Here is a 22183-nt window from a genome sequence, read left to right on the forward strand (position 1 = left end):
CAATTCTTTGGTGCTCAGCTTTCTTTATTGTCCAACTCTCACATCCATACATGACCATTGGAAAAACCATAGCCTTGACTAGACAGACCTTTGTTGACAAAGTAATGTCTCTGCTTTTTAATATGCTGTTTAGGTTGGTCATAACTTTCCTTCTAAGGAGTAAGCATCTTTTAATTTCATGGCTGCAATCACCATCTGCAATGATTTCGGAGCCCAGAAAAATACTGAAAAACAAATATATTAATTCATGATTAATTGTACTCCAATGCCGAATTTGCCTGTTATTCCAGGTATCTCTTGACTTCCTACTTTTGTATTCCAGTCCACTATAATGAAAAGGATATCTTTTTTGGGTGTTAGTTCTAGAAGGCTTTGTAGATCTTCATAGAACTCTTCAACCTCAGCTTCTTCAGCATTACTGGTCGGGGCATAGACTTGGATTACATTCAGAAAACTAAGATCGTGACATCTGGTCCCATCACTTCATGTCAAATACATGGGGAAATAATGGAAACAGTGAGAGACTTTACTTTGGGGGGCTCCAAAATCACTGTAGATGGTGACTGGAGCCATGAAATTAAAAGACTCTCCTTGGAAGAAAAGCTATGGCCAAGAGACATTACTTGGCCAACAAAGGTCTGTCTAGTCAAAGCTATGGTTTTTCTAGTAGTCACGTATGGATGTGAGAGTTGGACTATAAAGGAAGCTGAGCACTGAAAAATTGATGTTTTTGAACTGTGGTGTTGAAGAAGACTCTTGAGAGTCCCTTGGACTGCAAGGAGATCCAACCAGTCAATCCTAAAGGAAAGCAGTCCTGAACGGTCTTTGGAAGGACTGATGCTGAAGCTGAAACTCCAATACTTTGGTCACCTAATGTGAAAAACTGACTCACTGGAAAAGACCCTGACACTGGGAAAGACTGAAGGCAGGAGAAGAAGGGGACCACAGAGGATGAAATGGTTGGATGACAGCACCGACTCAATGAACATGAGTTTGAGTAAACTCTGGGAGTTGGTTATGGACAGGGAGGCCTGGCATGCTGTAATCCATGGGGTCACAAAGAGTCGGACATGACTGAACTGACTGATGATTAATTGCTAAAGACTATTTAAAAGAAGGAATCTACATCTCTAAGCTTTCTATTTACAGTTTCCCCAAATCATACCTATTACTAACCAATGAATGATCTAGATTTGAAAATAGATGTTTTAAATGAAATATTTCACTTGAAGACCTTTGGGAAGGAACATATGATAACCTTGATTTCCTTCCCCTATCTTTCTGTCTTTTTGGATTGTACGTGTATTATTGCTCAAGGTTTAAATGCTCTTTCCTTATATGTGTAGAATTATTAAAATCTATCTACAATTAAGAGGGTACCACTCACTAGACTGAAACAAATACACAACAGATTCAAGTTTTAATTCTAGCTGTAGCACAGGATTTTTTTCTGTGCCCTCTGTGGTTGTATTATGCATACTCTCCATTTATAATCTGTAACTAGGCCAAACAATAAAAATGACGCAAAAAGGTTTCACACCGTTCCAAAATGGCATGAGGATAGAAGTGTTTATAGCTATGGTAAAGCTCTCATGATAGTAAAATAGCAATAGAAGACTAAAAATTAAGGACTTCCCTTGTTATCCAGTGCTTAAGACTTCTTGCTTCCAATGCAGAGGACATGGGTTTGATCCCTGGTCAAGGAACTAAAAACTTTCCAGGTGACTCACTGGTAAAGAATCTGCCTAGAAACATAGGAGATGTGGGTTTGATCCCTGAGTTGAGAAGATCCCCTGGAGAAGGAAATGGCAACCCCCTCCAGTATTCTTGCCTGGAAAATTCCATGGACAGAGGAAGCTGGCAGCTACAGTCCACAAGGTCTCAAAGAGTCAGACACAACTGAGCCCCACCCCCAGCCCTCCACACACACCACAGCCAAAAAAAATAAAATTTCAAAATAATTAATTGAATTACTTTTAACAACTGAATTGCCAATCAGTTTAATTAAACAAGCATAGAAGGAGTGCCTAGATGGGGCATGGTTGTTTCCAGTTTTAGCACAGCTTGGTACACATAATCTGTACTCAGTAACTGTTACTGTAATTAATACAGGCATACTCGACTACTTGAGAGATTATGGCTGGGGGTTTGTGAAAGAAAAATAATTTCCCTAGCTTCTATGTTTTCCTTTATTTTCCTTGTTGTTGTTCTTTAGTTGCTAAGTCATGTCCAACTCTTTGCGAGCCCATGGACTGTAGCCCACCAGGCTTCTCTATCCATGCATGGATTTCCCAGGCAAGAATATTGGAGTGGGTTGTCATTTCCTTCTCCAGGGGATCTTCCTAATCCAAGGATTGGACCCACGTCTCCTGCACTGGCAACCAGATTCTTTGCCACTCAGTCACCAGCTGCTGCTGCTGCTGCTGCTAAGTCACTTCAGTCATGTCGGACTCGGTGCGACCCCATAGACGGCAGCCCACCAGGCTCCCCCGTCCCTGGGATTCTCCAGGCAAGAACACTGGAGTGGGTTGCCATTCACTTCTCCAATGCATGAAAGTGAAAGTGAAGTCGCTCAGTCGTGTCCGACTTTTAGCGACCCCATGGACTGCAGCCTACCAGGCTCCTCTGTCCATGGGATTTTCCAGGCAAGAGTTCTGGAGTGGGGTGCCATTGCCTTCTCTGGGGAGCCCCTTTATTTTCCTTACATGTTGTTATATTTGCCCCCACTGGCAACTCTAAAGTTGGACTGGGTGGGGATTATCATCTTAAGGGAGTTAATTTCATTCTCCTGTTCAAAACATACTTAAAATATTTTGTGGAACAAAATTCAGTCATGGAAAATGTGCTAGAAATTTGCCATCCTAATATTGTGGAATAACCAAACTGTAAAGAAACTAGGAAATTAGAAGAGACCTGGAATCACTGTATTCACCTGGTGTATGTGTTTATGTGGGACAGGAAAATGGCATAAAAAGTTCAGGTTCAGTTTTTCAAAAGCTATCATACGTTGATTTAAGTCACACCCATCATATTCCTCCTGAAATGCTCTGTTACTCTAACATCAGTTTATGTTTCCCTTTTAATTTCTTAACCAGACTTCCCTACAGCCCAGTGGTTACAACTCTGAGCTTCCACTGCAGGGGGGCACGAGTTTGGTCCCTGGTGGGGGGAACTAAGATCCCAAATACCTCAGCACGTGGCCAGAAAATGAAGAAAAACATTTTTTTCCCCAAAAGATTTCTTAACCAAGAAAGAAAAAATAATAATTTTTTAAAAGTTTAAAGATACACATCTTTAAAGTAAGCCTGTATCTTCTTCTTTTCAGAGATACCTCCTTGTAGATGTATCCATAATGCTGTCATTTAAAAGATTTTCAGCTTTTAGGTTATTTAGAAGTCTTAATTAATGAAGCTAGTTAGCAAGCCAGTCAGCCATTCAGCAAATATTTTTCATGCATTTAGTATCTGCCAGGAACTGTGGCCACTGAAAAATGAAGCAAGTAAACAAGACAGACAGAATTCCCACTTATCATGGATGCCTAAAAGAGACTAAATAAATTAAAAGGTGATCAAATGAACATAAGCATTTACTTTTTTGCCTTTCTCCATGAACCCCACTAGAGCAACAGTAAATAGATTTTTTTTAAAGCATAAATCCCAAAGAACAAAGAGAGCAGGTAGTAAGAAGATAGTAACAAGTGTCATGAGTGAAAAAGCAGGCAGAACACTGCTGACTGCTAACACTTGGCAGATCTGAGCAAGCTGCATCTAGCGCTGGCAGTGCCTAAACACTCAGGGAAAGTGCAAGTCGCTCAGTCGTGTCCACGGCTCCAGAATACTGCAGGCCAGAATACTGCAGTGGGTAGCCTTTTCTTTCTTCAGGGGATCTTCCCAACCCAGGGACTGAACCCAGGTCTCCCGCATAGCAGGCAGATTCTTTACCAGCTGAGCCACAAGGGAAGCCCAAGAATATTGGAGTGGGTAGCCTATCCCTTCTCAGCTATCAGGGAAGCCCAGTAATGAGCAACCCAACTTACACTATCACCTTGGATTATCTATGTCTGATGAAAGCCTCTACCAAGAAATGTAGAAACCAAATGAACAGGAAAGCACGAGAGTGATGAGGCAAAAGCAAGCAAAACAAAAACAAACTCTCACTAAACTGAAATTCCCCTGAGAAATAAGATACTGCTACCATAAAACAAAATATGAAAATAATAATGACTTTTTTAAAAAAAGGAACATCCAACAACAAAAGGAGCCTTTAGAAATAAAACATAGGATAACTGAAGTGTGTAATTCAATGATATTTGAAAATAAAATTGAGAAAGTTTCCCAGAGTATACAGTACAAGACAGAAAATAGGAGAGAACAGAAAACATAATAAAATGAGAAACTGTAAGAAGACATAGTGGTCCAACATCCAAGGGTAAAGTTTAAATAAATAATTCTTAAATATTCCCAGGCATAACAGTTTTCAGAGTTCAATGTATACCAAACAAAACAACTGGAAAAAAATACACACCAACAAAAATTATTGAAAACTTTCAAAACACTAGGAAAGAGGGTATCCCCTAAAATCTTCTAGAGAGAAAAAATAGATCAAATGCAAAGCATGGATCATGAATTCAAATTTCTTAGTTGGAACATTTATTTCTAGAAGGTAATAGAGAAATATTTCAAATCCCTTAAAGAAAAGTAACTCTCAACCTAGACTTTTATATCCTAACAAATTTTATATCAATAGGAAAATTGAGAACATTTAAGCTAAGAATATTTGCTGATATGTCAAGTCTCAAAACTTTCTTTTCCAAATATTCTTTCTCAGGAAGCTAATAGAGGGTATGTTGCATTGAAATTTGGGAGCAAAGTTCTTTATGAAATAAGTAAGTGAAATAGGAGCGAGAAGTCTCTGGTCCCTGGTATTGATGATAAGGAGAATTTCTAGGAGGATAGCTAGGAAACACGAGTTTGATCCTCATGGATTGGTAAGATCCGTTGGAGACGGCAATGGCAACCCACTCCAGTATTCTTGCCTGGGAAATCCCATGGACAGAGCAGCCTGGTGGGCTACAGTCCATGGGATTGCAAAGAGTTGGACATGATTTAGCAACTGAACATACACACACATATAATTTTGATTAAAATAAAAAATGCAGCAGAAACATAGATATTTTCTTGCCTCCGTGTGTGTGTGTGTGTGTGTGTGTGTGCATGCATGTGTGCATGAGTCCATATTGGTTATTGACAAGCAGAAAAAAATTCAGGTAAAATTTAGTAAAGAAGGACATGGGGGAAGTGGTGGGTGCTATGTTAGCCAGTCAAGGAAAGCCTCTTTGAGGAGGAGTGACTTGAGTTAAGACACAAATGATGAAAATGTGATAGACATGTACAGTCTTGGGATGGGTGGGGAGGGGAGAGAAATATGGTCCACACAGAAGAAACAGCAAGTTCAAAGCAAACAGCTTGGCATACAAAAAGAGAAAAAGAAAGAACTGGAGGGTAGAGAACATGAAGGAAAGAACAGGAAGAGAGCTGCTATGGAACACGGGGCATTGTAAGGTAGGTAAGGAGTTGGGATTTTATTCTAGGTATGATAGGAAGCTACCAGAGGAGTTTTTTGTTTGTTTGTTTGTTTCTCGCATCTATTTTGTTTTTGAGCATAAAAGTGGCATGATCTGATTTATATGTAAGAAAGGCCACACTGGACAACAAGAGGGAGACAGAGGTAGGGAGGCATATGTGCTGTTGCCATAGTCCAGGAGAGAAGTAGTGATAATCTAGACCAGGGTTTTATCAGGAGATGATATGTAGTCAAATTTAGGGCATATTTTGGAACTAAAGCCAACAGAACTTACAGAATGGAAGTGGTTTTGAGAAATTAAGGATGACTCCAGTCTCCCTGTACAAACAGTAAACACCACTGATTTGACTTTCATCTCCATTCATTTCTTCTTTCTGCTTTCTTACTCACACAATAACATGATCTAAACACAAAGAGCATGAATAATTAGAATCTAAATAGTTGAAAGTTAACTGAAAGTTTTTTCATGACTCTCTAGTTGAGCTAGCCTGCAAATCTTCTCCCCCTCCCCCACTCCTCGCCAGCCTCTTTCCTGTCACCCATACCCTAGGCTCACTCCTGTGTCTGTGTGTGTGTTTATGTTTCCCTATACTCACCAGCCTGGTATCAGTGTCTTTATCCCTCTTTTCTACTTAGTCTATCTCTTATCCACTGCTGGCTTCTGTCATCATGGTAGCCTATTAATTTTATACCCATATTCAACGTGCATGCTAAGTCGCTTCAGTCATAACCAACTCTTTGCAAACTTACGGACTGCAGCCCGCCAGAGTCCTCTGTCCATGGGATTCTCCAGGCAAGAATACTGGAGTGGGTTGCCACACCTTCCTCCAGGGGATCTTCCCAACCCAGGGATTGAATTCGCATCTCCTGCACTGGCAGGCAGGTTCTTTACCACTAATGCCAGCTGGGAAGCGCCCCCTAATTCAACACATATCTCCAAAAAAAAAAACTAATTCTGGGCTTGGCAGATGGGGCACTAACAAGGATGATGCAAGCAGAGTCTCGAATTCAGCTTGCACCTTGGAGCTTATCCTCTAAACATGGTTACTCTTTGAATCTAGTCATCATGTAAAAATCCCAAGCCAGCCATGTGGCAGAAGAGGAATCTTGGTCTACCAACCATCTCACCAAGGTTCTGGACATGAGGTTTGAATCCCTTTAGAACGTGGAACGAGGTATGTTCCCTTAACCAAAATCATTAATTGGTCTTAGTCATAAAAAAGAATGAAATAATGCCATTTGCAGCAACATAGATGGACCTAGAGATTATCATCCTAAGTGAAATAGGTTACACAGAGAAAGAAATTATTTGATGTCACTTATATGAGAAATCTAAAAAAATGACACAAATTAACCTATTAGAAAACAAAAACAGACATAGAAAACAAATGTGGTTACCAAAGGGGAAGATGGAAGGAAGGGATAAATCAGGAGTTTAGGATTAACAGACACACAAATTATATATGAAATAGACAAACAATAAGGATCTACTGTATAGTGCTCACTCAGTCGTGTCCAACTCTTTGTGGCCCTATGCACTGTAGCCTGCCAGACTCCTCTGTCCAAGGAATTTTCCAGGCAAAAATACTGGAGGGGGTTGTATAGCACAGGGAACTGTATTTAATATATTGTATTAATTTATAATGGAAAAGAATCTGAAAAAATATATATGTAAAAGAGAATATATATATATATATAAATCATTGAATGGTCAATAATCAAGAACTAGTAACCTCACCTGGTATTCTCTTGGGATTTGGTAAGATCACATAACTCCAGGAATATACAGAAATATATTTAGTAAGGATATATATATGGGTTATATTTTACAATAAAAATGTAAAATATAAAGACGTGAATGAAGAAATCAGACTTTTACTGTTAACATTTAAAGTTTGAGGACCAGTGAAGTAATGTATTTTATAATCATTGGGTTGTTCTGCATGTTTCATCAGTTTTTTAGAGATATTGAAAACCTTTACTACATCTTGAAATCACAGACTTATAATTTAAAATGACTAAAGGAATTTGATTAACTGAATGCAGTTAATGTTTAAAGAAGATTCAATTGATTAAACAAATAAATGAAAGTAATTTTTTTTTAATTTGGGGAAAATAACCAGATTTATAAGTAAAAGAAGTTCTGTAAATTGACTTTTTAAGCTTTGGCCTAAACAACTACTTATGAAAACAGAAGTGAATATGTGATTTCCTTTCTATATAGAAAAGTCTTCTTCAAGCATGAAAACTTATCCCAGTATGGAAGAGAGAAGGCAGCCAAGAATTTCTGGGTCTTCAGTGGGGACACAAAAGTGTCAAGAAACTTAGTCAACTAGGTAAGGGCCTTTTGTGAAAATGAGGAAGGCACAAGTGAGTCGCTTGAGCCTGGAGAGCACTGTAGAGACCAAGGACTTGAGGAATAAGGACAAGCATGATACTGGACTGGACCAGACAGGACCAGCCAAACATGTGCCAGCTACCAGGGCAGGTGCACAGCAACCCAAGAAGATGAGGACACAGCCATGTGAGCCACAGACAACACCCAGCACAGCATGTGTACCAGAGTTGGAACAGCTACACCTACCCCCAGGCCATCCCCAAGGTCAGGATGGTACATGAATGAGTCCCTCAGGGCACTTAGATCACCCAGGAAGAAGGGTGAGCAAAGGAGTTCCAGGGCATCTAGAAATATCAGGGATTACATCCTGAAAGGGCCACCTGTTTACCTAAGAGATCATTACTTTGAAATATAAATAGAGGTATTTAAGGACTTTGGTTGTTGTTATCATAATTGCCATTAGTTTTCGTTTTGTTACTGTGTGCCTGGAAGGAGGATACCATCAGGGGTGGAAAATATAATTAATTTTCACTTCACGTCTGAGTTCTGCATAAACTGTCACAGTGCAGCCCTAACAGATGACATCTTTTAAGCACCAAACACCTTCCAAGAGCCAAACACCATTCTATCCACAACATAGGACCTGCATTGCCACACTCTTTATAAAATATAAATCTCATCTCCTCTCTGATCGAAATTATCCTTCATAGATTTGAAGGTCAAGTTCAAATTCATCAGTCTATCATAGGGGCCCTGGGCAATCTGGAAGGAAGCTTCCTTCCTCAAGCTGAAGTCCTATCCTGCTGCTTATCCTTGTTTCTTTGTAATCATTCTGAGACATGAGTAGTTCCCAAACCTGACCCAAGGGTTCCTGCCTTTCTGTTGTTCCCTGTACCTGAAATTTTCAGTCCCTACCATCTTATCAGGGCTTCCCAGGTGGTGCTACTGGTAAAGAACCCACCCATCAATGCAGGTAGACAGGGGTTCAATCACTGGGTCGGGAAGATCTCCTGGAGGAGGGCATGGCAACCCACTTCAGTCTTCTTGCCTGGAGAATCCCATGGACAGAGGAGCCTAGTGGGCTACAGACTCACGAGGGTCTGTGGGTCACAAAGAGTCAGACATGACTGAAGCAGTTTAGCACACACACACACCTATCAGAGTTCAGTGTGGCATCTCCCTGGCCATACTTCCCTCATAATCTTACCTCTCGCCCCATACTGTCACTAGCTAGCTTCCCCATAAACATTTGGATTATAATCTGTGCCAAAGGAAACTCACATTCTTAGCCCCAAACCTGCTTCTCTATTTCTCTCTTCCACTTGGGGACACAACCAGTAACCCAAGCTGGACATGTTAAGGTTTTCCTGGACTCTTCCTTCTCCATATCCAAATCCAATGCCAAGTCTAGCCGATGCCACCTCTCCGTATCCTGTCCTCAGTCTCCTTGACTCCCATCCTGTTTCTACTGCCCAGATTAGGCAGCCTCCCAGCTAGTCCCACTGCTCCAGCATTCTCTTCCATCCACACTGCAGCTGGCATCAACTTCAGACACCGGGATTCTGATGATTTCCCTGCAGCACTTAAGATCCTTTAACAGCTGACCTTACTCCATTATCAGAGATTAAAACTGAATCCATAAAAACAGCTTGCAAGGCTTTGCATAACCCAGACACTGCCCACCTTTCTAGTGTGGTGCCAGGATGACTCACTTGCCTTTTCTGCTCTAGCCCTAGCCTGTCATATACACTTCTCCTCAAGGTGCATGCCTTTACTCATATTGTTCCCATCATTTGAAATGTCCATGGACTCTCCAGTTAGATACTAATTAAAAACAAGCAAATTAGGTCCATAATACCCACAAAGAGTCGGACATGACTGAGTGACTGGACAGACCTCCAAGTAAGTTTCAATGAGAACAAAAAGGAGAGAGCCTTTAGCACTTCCTGTCTCTGCATTTCTTAGCACTTTCCTAATTTCACCTTGTACCTAGTCTAACAGGCAAGCTCAAGTCTTCTCCATGCCAACAATGACATGAAACTTCCCTTAACTTCTTTCCACTCATCTGGAAACTGGGTCCATGAGAAGGTTGAGAAACTGGAAGAAAGAGGAAAGAACGGACTATAATCAGAGGCTAGGTTGAAACCTGGGACAAGGCACACACAAGCACTTTGTATACACAATATGGGCAATGACTTAGAAACAAGTGGTTTGGTAAAGTTTTAGGGTTTTTTAAGACAGTGAAAAGGTAGAATTTACTTTTACCAAGGCTAAGGTAATCATCTTTTAAAAAATATATCCTATGGTATAATCTTTAAAGCCAGAATTCTATAGATGCGAGCGCCAATCCTGTAAACATGCCTTAGTGCTTTGCTTCTAAAATTGCTTTGAAGATTTCCTCCTTTCTATTTCTCTTAGAGGAGTCTAAAGATACTTCAACGTACTCTCTGCCTCAAACACTTCCTCCCATGTACAAGCTCATGCATACATAAACACACACATGCACTGCCCCCCTTTCCCCCCACTCCCCCCTGCCATCACATGCACTCTGGTGAGCAGACACCATTTATAATTGTTCTCCCTCTGTATGTCATTTGGGATTTACTGGTATTTTCGTTAACAGGTTGATTCTAGGCTCTTGTAATATAAAAAGCACTTTGTATACACAACATGGGCACAGATCCAGAGTAATGTCTTTAAAGCCTGGGGCACTTTAAAATTTGTTTTACATCAAGCTAATCATGTTATGAATCTGCATTTTCATTATACATCATAACCATCCTTATTTTTCCTAATGACATACAAGATGAGAAGAAACAGAACGCACATGTTAAGGCTACCGTCTGATCTCCCATTTGTTAGAGTAAAACTAGACATTTTGGTAGAACCGCAGATGAATTACATAATATTTATGAAGGGATCTTATAATAAAAGTGAAGAAATCAAAACCAGATGAAAGCAGATAAAAGCTTTATTTTCATAATTAAAATTATATTACACTGAATTGAATGAGTACTTACACAGTGGTAACAAATTACTGTGTAGAATATCATGTTACTTTGCATGACAAGTTGCTAAAATATACACAAATTTGTGACATAAAAAATATCTCAAGGTTTCCTACCTTCACAGACAGAAATTAAATTAAAATGATCAAGTATCCCAACTGTTGTCCAAATGGTTAAAGTTATATTAGAGGTAAAGTATCCACCTTAAATAGTTAAGTATATTAAATTTAATTTTATATTCACTGCACATGTATTTCAGCACACAATATTATTTTATACTACAAACATTTCCTTCTAATTTTTTAAAGTTGCAATTTGTCTCCTTAAAAGGTATGCATTAATAGGAAACAGATAAGCCATGTTTATGTTTTAAAGGGCCTGGCATTTTCTCATTGACTAATAAAGGATATATATGCTTGTTTCTTAAATTACTACCCAAAATAAAGCAGAGTTGGTGATAAACTAAGGAATCTACATAGCATAGACAGTCAAATTAGATATAGACAAGACAATGTATCCACAAGTTCACCTCAGAGGATTTTATGACTGAATGGCTCACACTGTCTAATTCAGCAATTCTGTGCTTCAATTTCTGTGCTGGGTCACAGTGTAGAATAAACCAACAGCTCATAGAAAGCATGTACATTTCTAGGCTCTTAAGAAAATTCTATATTGAAGGAATGACAATTTTTAGTATCATAGCAGTATAAAATTTGCATCAGTCCATATTTTACAAGAATGGCAGAACAAAATGGATGTGGCATGGCTGACCAATATGAATAAGAAATCATAATTTTAAAAAATTTGAGGGGCTTTCCTGGCGGTCCAGTGGTTACAAACCTGCCTGCCAATGCAGGGGGCATGGTATTGATCCTGGTTTGGGAGGATCCCACATGCTGTGGAACAACGAAGCCTGCACGCCACAGCCACTGAAGCCCAGGCTCAAGGCCACGTGCTTCGCAACACGAGAAGCCCCTCAACAACGGAAAACCCAAGCGCAGCAGCAAAGACTCAGCACAGCCAAAGAAATAAACGAAGAAAAGAAGTTCTAATGTTCTAATTTTGCGGGGAGGGGCACCTTGGCTTAGGAACTTCCTTCCCCATTGGTCAGTTAAATGAATATATGATATCCATTGTGCATGTCAGTCACTTAGTCATGTCCAACTCTTTGTCACCCCATGGACTGTAGCCTGCCAGGCTCCTCTCTCCAAGGGATTCTCCAGGCAAGAATACTGGAGTGGAAGACCCAGGGGATCTTCTTGACCCAGAGATCGAACCCAGATCTGCATTATAGGAAGATTCTGTACCATCTGAGCTATAGGGAAGTCTGTATGATATCCATACTTACACTGTTACCTCCCACCCCCCACCTCATCCCATTCCTCCACCCCATCCCATCTTTCTAGGTTGTTACAGAGCACCAAGCTGAGCTCCCAGTGTTTAAGATTACCTTTTTTAACACCAATTTAAAAAATATTATATCATTTAAGAAAATGCAAATTAAAATGACATACATAACATTTTATTCTTAGCTCAACTACAATTAAAAATTCTGACAAATCTAAACGCTGGTGAAGTTGAAGCAACAGGAATTCTTATCCACTGCTTTTAGGAGTTCAGTTCAGTCACTCAGCCGTGTCTGACTCTTTGAAACACCATGGACTGCAGCACGCCAGGCTTCCCGGTCCATCACCAACTCCCAGAGCTTGCTCAAACTCATGTCCATAGAGTCAGTGATGCCATCCAACCATCACATCCTCTATCATCCCCTTTTCCTCACACTTTCAATCTTTCCCACCATCAGGGTTTTTTCTAGTGAGTCAGTTCTTCACATCATGCGGCCAAAGTATCGGAGCTTCAGCTTCAGCATCAGTCCTTCCAATGAACATTTAGGACTGATTTCCTTTAGGATGGACTGGTTGGATCTCCTTGCAGTCCAAGGGACTCTCAAGAGTCTTCTCCAGAACCACAGTTCAAAAGCATCAATTCTTCAGCACTCAGCTTTCTTTATGGTCCAGCTCTCACATCCATACATGATTACTGAAAAAACCATAGCTTTGACTAGACAGACCTTTGTTGGCAAAGTAATGTCTCTGCTTTTTAAATGCTGTCTAGGTTGGTCACAGCTTTTCTTCCAAGGAGCAAATGTCTTTTAATTTCATGGCTGCAGTCACCATCTGCAGTGATTTTGGAGCCCCCCAAAATAAAGTCTCTCACTGTTCCCCATTGTTTCCCCCTCTATTTGCCATGAAGTGATGGGGCTGGATGCCATGATCTTAGTTTTCTGAATGTTGAGTTTTAAGCCAACTTTTTTTCTTCAAGAGGCTCTTTAGTTCTTCTTCACTTTCTGCCATAAGGGTGGGGTCATCTACTTATCTGAGGTTATTGATATTTCTCTTGGCAATCTTGATTCCAGCTTGTGCTTCATCCAGCCTGGCATTTCTCATGATGTACTCTGCATATAAGTTAAATAAGTAGGGTGACTATACAGCCTTGATGTACTCCTTTCCCTATTTGTAACCAGTCTGTTTTTCCACGTCCAGATCTAACTGTTGCTTCTTGACCTGCATACAGATTTCTCAGGAGGCAGGTCAGGTGGTCTGGTAGTCCCATCTCTTGAAGAATTTTCCACAGTTTGTTGTGATCCACAGTCAAAGACTTTGGCATAGTCAATAAAGCAGAAGTAGATATTTTTCTGGAAGTCTCTTGTTTTTTTGATGATCCAATGGATGTTGGCAATTTGATCTCTGGAAAAGTATATCAATTTTGTAAAAGAAAAAAAAATATCCTCACAACTAGCAATTTCATTTCCAGGTATATTTCCTAGAGAAACTCCTATATGTGAGCACAAAGAAAACTACATAAAAATATCTACCACAACATTGTTTCATATAGTGAAATACTTAAAAAATATTCCTGCTTACCTGGTGGCTCAGATGATAAAGACTCTGCCTGCAATGTGGGAGACCCGGGTTTGATCCATGGGTTGGGAAGATCCCCTGGAGTATGGAATGGCTACCCATTCTAGTATTCTTGCCCGGAGAAGCCCTTGGACAGAGAAGCCCAGTGGGGCTACAGTCTATGGGGTCGCAAAGAATCAGACACAACTGAAAGACTAACACACACACACACACACATACTTAAAACAGTAAATCAAGTTTAAGGATGATAATAGAATACACTTTTTTTTAAGTTTTAAAACATGCAATAATGAAAATTGCCTATAGATACACACTTGGAGTAAAACTATAAGGACATGAGTGGGAATGATGAACACAAAATTCAGAATAGTAATCACCTCTGGGAAGAAAGGAAGGAGATAGAAAATGAAGAAAATGAACCAGGGCATTCAATGCCTTCTTTAATGTTTCATATCTTAAAAAAGAGTAAAAGACATTTGAACAAGACAAGACAAAAATATTTCATTTTGGCCATCTGGGTAGATGTACACAGGTATTAATTATAGTATTATTTCTAATTTTCTGTATTTATAAAATATTTCCAAGTTTAAGAATAGACCATTTTTTGGGCTTCCCAGGTGGCTCAGATGGTAAAGAATTTGCCTGCAATGCAGAAGACCCGGGTTTGATCTCTCGGTCAGGCAGATCGCCTGGAGAAGGAAACAGCAACCCACTCCAGCATTATTGCCTGGAGCATCCCATGGACAGAGGAGACTCACAGGCTACAGTCCACAGGGTCACAAAGAATCAGACACGACTAAAGTGACTTAGTACACAGACCATTTGTTACTATGCGTACATCACTTTATAAAAGTCCCTGTATCTCAGAGATAGCAACCACAATTTTAAGTATTTTCCCCTTCATAATCTCCTCTAGATCTTCAGGAGGGCATCGAACTTCCCAACCTCACTAAGAGACAAATTTAGACCACTGATGATACACTGTCTAGTAAGCTAATTGGTTATTTTCAAGTTTTCATATCAGCCTGCATATATTTTAAGTTGGTGTGTCTGTTCCATATTGAACATTTTTAGCAAAGTGTATTTGAAGAGCTTAACTTCTCCATGTAGATTTCTTGTTTTCTATGCACTGTAAGATTCAGGATGGGGCTAACTTATACCTTAGCAGGTCCCACTGTCCATTCACAGTGAGACTTTTCATCCTTAGGACCTGCCGCAGGCGGGGCCTACCCTGGGTTGCCTTCACTGACTAACTGAGGCTTCCTTCCTGGAATTTCCTTTGTTCCCACAATTATCTGGATTGAGGGATTTTTCACCCTGCTGTCTGTCAGATAATTCTACCTCCTCTCCTGAAAAACAGGCTTCCACAAAAGCAGCAAAACAAATTATGCTTTTACCTTTTCAAGATCTTCTTGCAGTCCTTTATTTACATGATAAGTATCTTGTGAAAGAATAAATGAACAAAAGAAGCTGTGAAAACACCAGTATCTATCTGTCTATACTAGTATTATTCTTTAGCCAGTACTTTTGTGTCTTAAAAAGGTGAAAGGCAAAATCAACTTTGAATCCTTCTCTTATGTCAGTGCTTCCTGGAGGGAAAAATACAACTTATTCTTGAATCCAAATTTTGAGTCTGAGGGCATATAGTTTGCAGTGTTTTGACCTGATAATGAATAGTTCTCAGAACAGCACTATTTTTAAGTGACATAGCAATTTTTAAGTAAATATTAACTACTCCTGTACCAAACTGGGATGAGTAGATCCTCATAGATATAAAATATTAAAATATGATCTCAAAGATGTTTCTAACTTACTGTTAATAATTGAAGAATGAAGCTAATGGCTTTCTGGGCATAATGTTAGCCTATATTTTCTAATAAGGGTATAAATTTTGAATTACTATTTAATAAAATGAATGACTAGAGACATATTCTGGAGGAGTCAGACCAGTCATCAAGCAGATGAGCCCAGGATTCAATATAACAGAACACCCTCTAACCCTAAGAGAATGAAGGTCGATCTCAAACTGTTAGCCATCATAGAAGGCAGGAATTGGTAGAAATGTAGGTACAGAGGGAGAAAAGTTAAGAAAAGATCCTCAAAAATATTTTATGGGGGATTGGGGAGAGAAGGGATAAATTGGGAGATTGGGATTTACATATGCACACTACTATACATAAAACAGATAACTAATAAGGACCTACTGTATAACACAGGGAACTCTTAATATTCTGTAATGATCTATATGAAAAAAGACTCTAAAAAAGAGTGTATATATACATATATGTGTGCATGCTCAGTCACTTTAGTCATGTTAAATTCTTTGTAACCCCATGGATTATGTCCCGCCAGGCTCCTCTGTGACGGGATTTCCAGGCAAGAAAACTGGAGCGGGTTGCCATTTCCTTCTCCTTGCCAACTGAGGGGTCAAACCTGTGTCTTCTGCATTGCAAAGCAGATTCTTTACCACTAAGCCACCAGGGAGGCCCATATACATATGTGCATATATATAGATATAAAACTCATTCACTTTGCTGTACAACAGAAACTAACACAACATTATCAATCAACTATACTTCAATACAAATTTTTAAAAAATTACCTGTTACAGTAGCTACTGATTATACAGCAAGACCTTAACTTTATACATGCTTTGTTTTATTCAAATGGTAATTTCACCCCCATGTAATCTTATTAGAGGCCACAGCAATCCTGAGATTAGAAAGATGAAGTAACATGCCTGTTCTACAGATGAGGAAATGGAGGCTCAGGGAAGCTAAAGATAAAGAAGGAGAGTCAGAACTGACCCTTAAACACAATATTTTTTACATTTAATCCAGTCTCTTTTCAAAATGTGGTAGTCATTCTTCCTCAGGTAATTTTCCTCCACTTACAAAATAATGCTTCTAAGCATTCTAATAAATAGTTGAGGTGGAATTTATAAAAATTTGAAACTCTTCTATAACTGGATAATATCAGTTAGGGTTACACTTAATTGTACAGTTTATTTCTGATTGCATAAATATTCATAGGGAAACACCTAAGAGGAATATTCAAAGCACTGAGCAATATAGTTCTTATTACATCAACAAAGATCGGATGGATAAATCCCCATTTACCACTTTGAAGATCTGTCTCTGACATTTTACCATTTAGATAGCTGTAAAGTATACTCCTGATTGTTTTGGGTTTGTAGTAAAAAAATATGCTTAACTGTACTAATCACTCTGATACCACTTAGAAAGATGTTTCTGTCTTCCAGTAATGCTAATTCTCTCCATTAAGTCAAATTATTCCATCACACTTCTTCAGTTTCTTTAATTTCACCATTTCCTGAATCTCTGCATCTCAAAAATCTTAAACTCCCATTCATCTAAGATCAACAGTGTCTCCAAGACCAGGGTCAACAGTAATGATGTAGGTGACAAGCTGCAATGCCTTCAGGAATCAGTATGCGTGAAAGAAACATGGGGAGGGGGCAGGGCTCAGTGCAGTGCAAGCTCTCATGAATGGGTCATTTGTCATTCAAACCAAATGGATTGGTGTCATACAGGAGTATGGATTTACTGTTACTGGATCTTCTGAGTGTTTGAGAGAGGCCAGAGAGCCATATCTTTTTCATAAGAAAGTTTCTAATCTTTAAATGTTACTATTAAAAATCATTTTTTTAAACAGTGTATGGACCAACTTAATCTAAAGCAATAAGCATTTGTAAGCCTTGAGTTTACAATTGCTGGACTCAGAACATGCAGAATGGTGGACCTAAAGTCAGATTACAGTAGGAAAGGCTGTCTTCTTTCACCGGTTACAGTCCAATTCCTAGGCAAATTTAGGGGAAAAAAGTAGGGTGATGTAGAGATAACTAAAATGTTAGAGAGCTACAGAATGAATATGGAGAAAGAAATTGTTTGCTCATGTCAACATAAGTGAATATTGATGAGAAGCCAAGAATAAGGAACTTTATAAAGGAAGAGCTATAACCTTCTATTTTATGATAATCTGATATAAAGACTCAAAAAATAACTGGAAACAATTTTTCATTCTGAATCAAACTACTTATATCATCCTATTGAGTAAAGGCTTTGGGAAATGGTTCTAGACATAGATTTTATTATGTAGATAGGGATTAGTTCAATTCATGTCAATAAACATCTTATGGTCCCTCATGTGGGCAAACTGTATCTAATGGTGAGAATATAGATGAATGAGATATTTTCCTGCCCTCACAAAGCTCATCATCCAATAGGCAACCATAGCACGATGTGACAGTCTTATGTGAAGGCTTCTGGGGGGGCGGGGTATAGGAAAAGATTAGGGAGCACTGAATAGGCAGATTGTGAAAATCAGTAGTGACTTACTTCAAGTGATCACGGAACTACATACTGAAGAACAAATGGAAGTCATTTAGGTAAACTGGCAATGACAAAACAAAGCAGCATTTGCAAAGGGATGGAACACTGAAGTATGTGGTGTCTTTATCAGTGTACAAGCAGAAAGCCATTGACAACATTAAAGAGAAACGAACTTTGCCATCTATTTCAGATAGATGATCTGGTGGACTTTATAAAGGATAGAATGAAGAGAGATAAATATAGGGTAGATCAAAGTTGTAGTCCAGTTGAGGGATAAGGACCTAGACTAGAGAAAAGAAGATATAAAGGCTTTTGAGAGAAAAGGGAGAGATCTGAATAATTTATATGAGGGGAAGTAATGCCAGTGATTCACGAACTTCTGCTTTCAGATCATAACATAGATAGTGGTCGTGGAATCTAGAGGAACTGTTGTCAGGGAAGATAATAGTAATAATACTTTCAGTTTGGATGCTCTTAAGTTAGAGGTGCTTATGGGATATTCAGGTGGAGATTTTCAGTTGTAAATCTTGGGGCTAGGACGTGAGCTGGAAATATACTTTTGAGAACTCTTAGAAGACAAGTGGTGGTTAAAGCATGAGAACAGTAGAGAATGTTTAAGGTAGGGTAAGTGTGCAATGAGAAGAACATAGAAGCCTAGGACAGCAGTGTAACTTAACAGACAGAGAATCATCAGAAAAGCACAGATAGAATATGTGAAAAGGCTTCAAGAAGTGAAGAAATAGTACTGTAGAACTAGTGCATGCCAGGAACTGTGCTGAACCTATACAAAGTGTCCATATTCCCAGAAGTTATGATTAAACTGATTTATCAAGGAAACTGAACTATCCCAAAAGGTAAAATTTCTTGCTCAAGTTCACTCTGGAATTCAGACACCTGTGATTCAAACCTAGTCCTGCCCCATTTCAAAGACTGAACAATTTCTACTTCATCAAGTTGCCAGGGATCTTCAAGGTCAAACAACAAAACGGTCAAGGATGAAAAGTGTCCAGAATCAGCAATACGAAGGCCGGTGGTAATCACAGCTAGAATCCCTTAGCATTTGGAAGGACTGGCAAGTCAAGAAATGGATTTAGCTCGGCTGTATTGATAGGAAAAAGAAAACAGAGGGGGACATGAGTTAGATAGTGAGGGTAACCATAGTCATTCAATTGTCTGTTAAGACAATTGTTTACAAGATATTCACTATTATAATGGCTCATGTATCATTTAATACAGAGAGAGATGGTGCAAGGACCTTTCTGGAAGGGTGACTCTACTGATCATCTCTACCTAGCTTCAATCCCAGCTGCATAGGGATAAGAACCAGAGATATTGATGATACTGTCCAATCTTCTAATTAATGCCACATGAAACAAACAAAAATACAGAGCTCCTATGACACTCTGATGCTGACGCCCTATCACACATGTTTGAGAAGAGGAAAATGAGCAGGTCTTTCTTGGCACTGTAGTTTAGATCAGAGGAAGTATATTTTAATAAGTCCGAGAATTGTAGTCAAAATCATCTTGGAAATGAACTGAATTATGTAAATCTAGTCTTATGTAGACTGGCCCTGGTTATCAAACATCATGCTGGCAACTTCACAGCATCCAGCTAGTTCCTGGGGATCTGGGAGGCCAGCCAGTTCCTGTACACAAGCCCCTCTGTAGACGAAAAGATGTAGAGTATTCCTTTTCTGGGCTCCCCTCACCCTCTGTACCAGGATGCCTGCCAATCTGGTTCACCTCAAGACTTTACCAAAACAATTAAGAAACAAAAACAGCAACCAAAAAACTTTTTTTTTTTTTAAAGGAAGAGAGGGAAAACAACAAAGTTTCTCCTACCTCCCCTCCCCAGAAATACACTTCTGCCAGGAAACTCTCATGATCTTTTCATTCTAGTGGCTTCCCTGATGGCTTGGGGGTAAAGAATCTGCCTGCAATGCAGGAAACATAGGAGACTTCCGTTTGATGCTAGCAAAGATTGAAGGCAAAAGGAGAAGAGGGCAGCAGAGGATGAGATTGTTAGATAGCGTCACTGACTCAATGGACATGAACCTGAGCAAACTCCAGAATACCGTGAAGGACAGGGAAGACTGGCATGCTGCAGTACATGATGTTGCAAAGAGTCATACATGACTTAGCGACTGAACAACAACAACAACAAGGTGAAAATAGGGTGGGGAGGAGTAATTTCCAGTTGAAATAAAAAATTTCATCCAAAATAGCAACAAAAATAACAAAGAACAAATTTAACACAAAAGATATGGAGCTTTATAATGAAAATAATATATTATTATTAAATGTTATAGACCAAACACAAGAGTAAACATAACATGCTCAAAGATGGGAAGACCTAATTTTCTACATTAAAAAAATAATTTAATGCTAACATATACAATAATATATCTTTCCATAAGATATTAAGAAAAACCTGAACAAAATTTTTGAGCAAACCAATAATTCAAAGCAAGGCATCCTGAATGGAAATAATGGCCCAGGTAAAATGACTTTAGAATTCACATGAAATTTTAAAATGTTCAAGAATATCCCTCAAAATTTTGAATTGAAGACTAAAACAGGACTTGACTTCACAGATAATAAAAGTTACTATCAGATTACTTTAATTAAAACAGTGAGCATTTGGCTTAGGAACAAACACAGAAATTAGGGACACAGAAAGGGAAGACTATAAAAATAAATCCAAGTATGAATGGATATTAATTTATGACAAAAGTGACATTTCAATTCAGTGGAGAAGTAGAGTTTACTTAAACAGTGCAAGTGCAATTGGCTAAGGGAAAAAGTACAATTCTGCTTGCATACTACACAAAAATTAACTCTAGACGGACTAACAATTCAAGCAGAAATTATTTTAAAAATATTAAAAAAGAAAACTAGGATACCAATTGTACATCTTTTGACTCAGTACAGTTTTCCTATGCAAAACAGGAAACTCAAAAACTATAAAGGAAAAGAGCATAATTAGTACATAAAGGTTTTAACTTATTGCGTGGCAAAAGACAGTATAACTAAAGTCGAAAGGTAACAGGCTGGGAAAATGTTGAACAGAAATTGGGTTAATAATTCTAAACAATCAAAATGCCAAATTTGATTAGAAAACGACAAGCAATCCAGTGAAAAATCATTCAGAGAACATGAGTGGGCAATTGGCAGAGAAAGGAATCCAAATGGCCAATAAACTTATGAAAAGAAATGTATCCTTACTGGCAAGCCAAAGAAATTGGGGGAAAATGGGTGTGCAAGGTGTAACAAACAGTGCTAGCAGAGTTGTGAAGAAATGGAAATTCACATGTGATGAAGTTGGGATTTAAAAAAAAAAATGCCACAACATCTTGGAAACATGAACTGGTACTATTTACTAAAACTAGCTCTGAAGCTTGCAGATGCTATGGCCAGCAATTCCATGTCTGAAAATATATCCTATTGAAAAAAGAGAACTTCTGTTGCATCATTTTGGTAAAGGCAAAAATGGAATCTACTCGATCATCTATTTGATCATTAGAGGAATAAATGAATAAATCATAGACATTAAAATCACATGCTACTTCTAAAAAGAATAAGATAGAGCTATATCTATAAACCTGAAGGGATATGCGTTTTCAAGTCAGAGTAATGTGCATACTATACCATTTTTAAAATAAAAAACAGAAACTAGTAAACAATATCTATATATTTAGAAGGGGATGGAGAAAGTTAAGAAAGTACGCACCCCAAGGTGTCAGCAACAGGTCACATCAAGAAAGTGTGAATGGAAGGGAGTTGAGGGAGGGTTATTCACTTTTTCTTTAAACAGAATTGGATTGTTTCACTTCTTAAATTACATAACTTGGCCTTTTTAATTTTAAAAACAAACATCAAAAATTTTAAAAATAATTGTTCTTGTTGGGGTACAATTATAAGTTGATTTGGTGACAGCACAGTGATTGAGAAAGAAAGCATTGTGAAGTTAGGTTGAAAA

General features: G+C 38.7%; 1 protein-coding gene across 8 annotated transcripts in view; it reads right to left on the bottom strand.

Moving 5' to 3' along the window:
• EYA1 (EYA transcriptional coactivator and phosphatase 1) overlaps nucleotides 1-22183 on the bottom strand; it is a 374655-nt gene that overhangs the window by 193302 nt on the left and 159170 nt on the right. The window lies entirely within an intron of this gene.

Source organism: Ovis canadensis, chromosome 9, assembly GCF_042477335.2.
Source record: "Ovis canadensis isolate MfBH-ARS-UI-01 breed Bighorn chromosome 9, ARS-UI_OviCan_v2, whole genome shotgun sequence".
NCBI classification, from domain to species: domain Eukaryota; kingdom Metazoa; phylum Chordata; class Mammalia; order Artiodactyla; family Bovidae; genus Ovis; species Ovis canadensis.